The sequence below is a fragment of the Octopus bimaculoides genome, chromosome 17 (genome assembly GCF_001194135.2).
Source record: "Octopus bimaculoides isolate UCB-OBI-ISO-001 chromosome 17, ASM119413v2, whole genome shotgun sequence".
In the NCBI taxonomy this organism is placed as follows: domain Eukaryota; kingdom Metazoa; phylum Mollusca; class Cephalopoda; order Octopoda; family Octopodidae; genus Octopus; species Octopus bimaculoides.
The window spans coordinates 19,973,995-19,977,038 of NC_068997.1; the positions used below are offsets into that span (position 1 = coordinate 19,973,995).

The 3,044-nt window shown below is 35.7% G+C and overlaps 1 protein-coding gene across 11 annotated transcripts in view; it reads left to right on the forward strand.

The window, feature by feature from the left end:
* LOC106879787 (diacylglycerol kinase beta) overlaps positions 1-3,044 on the forward strand; it is a 391,710-nt gene that overhangs the window by 373,334 nt on the left and 15,332 nt on the right. The window lies entirely within an intron of this gene.

The following is a 3,044-nucleotide window of genomic DNA, read 5'->3' on the forward strand; positions in this document are numbered from 1 at the left end:
TCTATATGTGATAGTGGATTTTCATCGATGAGTTCTTGAAACTTGGTTATTTTCCCTAAAACTATATATTTTATATATATTTTATCTATAAAGCTCAATTTAATTTTAATTTTTTTATAAATTGATTTTAATTGAGTTTTTACCTGTAATTTTGGATTTTGTCCCTAATATTATTATATATATATATATATATATGTGTGTGTGTGTGTGTGTTTGTACACCCACCATTGCTTAACAACTGATGTTGGTGTGTTTACATCCCCATAACTTAGCAGTTCGCCAAAAGATGCCGATAGAATAAGTACCGGGTTTACAAGGAATAAGTCCTGGGGTCGATTTGTTTGACTAAAACCCCCTTCGAGGTGGTGCTCCAGCATGGCCGCAGTCAAATGACTGAAACAAGTAAAAGAATAAAACAATAAAATTAAGAAGCATTCACTTGTCAGTTTTATATATCTTTGTTTTAAATACTCTATACTATAGATTTTCTGTTGCACTCCATAATTCTCATTCCATAATTTTCTTTTAACGTTTTAATAGATACTACTTATAGTGCATGAATTTCATTTTGTTTCCTCTTTTAAATAAGTTTACACTGCACGAACTAGTGTTTTACTATAGCTGACATCATTCTGTTTTTAACGAGATAAACCAGATACTGAAAAATTTGTGCAATGCCATGCCATAAGAGGTTTTATAAGAGTTGTATTTTAAGCAGATTGTATCTCAAACTTGTTGATATAGATTTGCACTGCCATAGGCTTTTGGATCATAGAGTCAACCCTGAAAACCATTAGGTACAGGCATGGCTGTGTGGTTAAGAAGTTCACTTTCTAACCAAGTGGTCTTGCGTTCAGCACCACTGTGTGGTACCTTGGGCAAGTGTCTTCTACTGTAGCCTGGGCTGACCAAGGCCAAGTGAGTGGATAATAGGAGGCAGAAACTGAAAGTAGCCCATCACATATAAATATGTATAAATATGTGTGTATATATATATTTGTGTGTATGTGTGTAAGCTATCTAAGAGTTCATAAGTCAGGAAAAAATGCTCTCATATACCTGTCCATAGAATGGGCATATTAATCAAAGTGTACAGCATTACATATCCATTACAGCCAATCTTGCCAATCAGTTTCATACTAGAGGTTCAACAGAGTGTTAGGTAACAGTCTGATTATGTAACCCTGTGCTCATCAGAAATAGCCATTATGAAATGAAATATAGAGACTGCTCTCTATTGTTTGAAGTGAATCTCCAACAACAAAGTGCGGTCACTATATTTCATTCCATAGCACTTCCTCTGATGAGCACAGGGTTTGTTACCTAACACTCCATCAGACCCGCAATGTGAAACTGATAGGTAAGATTAGCCGTAATGTACACTTCAATTAATATATATATCTCACTGAACACTATATCAGAGGTTGTTATACACCACTAGTCACAATACACTTCCTCATATTGTTGTAGCTTTCAAATATTGCAACCCCACTCGTGAGGTGGACAGGCCTATGGCAAAAAATGTGACTGAGTTCACAACAGTCTCCTTAAATGGGACACCAGTTTATTGCAGGATTACTAATATACAGCTGAGTGGAGTAGAGCAACATGAAAGGAAGTGTTTTGCTCAAGAACTCAACACAGTCTAGAAACTGAAACCATGATCTTTTCAATTGTGATTGTTGTGAGTGAGTGTCACTGTTATACAAGCAGTGTCATTCATTTCCAAATATTCTACGTAAACATTTTTGGTCATAGGAAAATGTGGAAATATTACTTTGCTTGGAAAGAAGTAAGAGTTAGTGGCTAGAAGGGCATCCATCTGGACATAGTAATCATCATTATCATCATCATTCCTTGATGTCCATTTTCCATGCTGGCATGGAGGTAGGATGGTTTGACCAGAGCTGGCAAGTTGGGGAGCTGCACCAGGTTCCAGTCTGATTTAGCTTGGTTTCTACAGCTGGATGCCCTTCCTTGTACCAATCACTTTACAGTGTTTGCTGGGTGCTTTTAATGTGACACCAGTACAATGTGGCACTGGCACAATGTGGCATCAGAACATGTTTTAAGTAATTCTACCTCAAAAAAATTTATCCTATCCATGCAAGTATAGAAAAGGGGATATTTTTTTAAAAAATGAAAAAACATGAAAAAAGTTCAGGAACCACTGCTACAAGCCAATACCTCATTCAGTTAACACTGAAAGCATCTTGAGTTCTTGACTTGTAGGTTAAACAGCTAGATATCTCTGAAACCTGGGCAACAGTGGTGAGAGTGAAGGGAAGAGAGGAGGAATTGTGGATTCATTAGACAAATGTATTTTTTATTACATATTTCCCTTTTCACTACCACCATCACCACTCCAAAATTTAACATCACATTTGTTATTATTATTATTATTATTATTATTATTATCATTATTACTCCTGCTGAGTTCACCTCTGTTTTTCATCTTTTCACAGTCAGTAAAATATAAAAACAGTTAAGCACTGGGGTCAATATAATTGTCTAGTCCCCTGCCCCCAAATTTCAGGCCTTGTGTCTGTAATAGAAAGGATTCAGCTGGCAGAATCATTAGCACGCCAGGTGAAATACTCAGAAGTATTTCACCCATCGCTGTGTTCTGAGTTCAAATTCCTCCAAGGTTGACTTTGCCTTTCACCCTTTCGAGGTTGATAAATTAAGTACCAATGAAACACTAGGGTCAATGTAATTGACTAGTCATCTCCCCCAAAGTTTCAGGCCTTGTGCCTATAGTAAAAGGGATCATTATTATTATTATTATTATATATACTTTATGAATGAGAAAAGGAAGAAAATAGAAAAAATTGAGTTACATTTCGATGTGTAGGCTAACCTATGACAAACTCAGATGTGTGTGTTTTCTTGAATGCAAGTATTCCTTAGAGAACCATTATTACCATATATATAAATAAACATATTCAATATATTTGTGCTCATGCAAATATGATACATAATAGTTCATTGATGGTGGTATGGTAGTTAAGAAGATATAGGTTAGCTGTGGAAATGTAACTTCC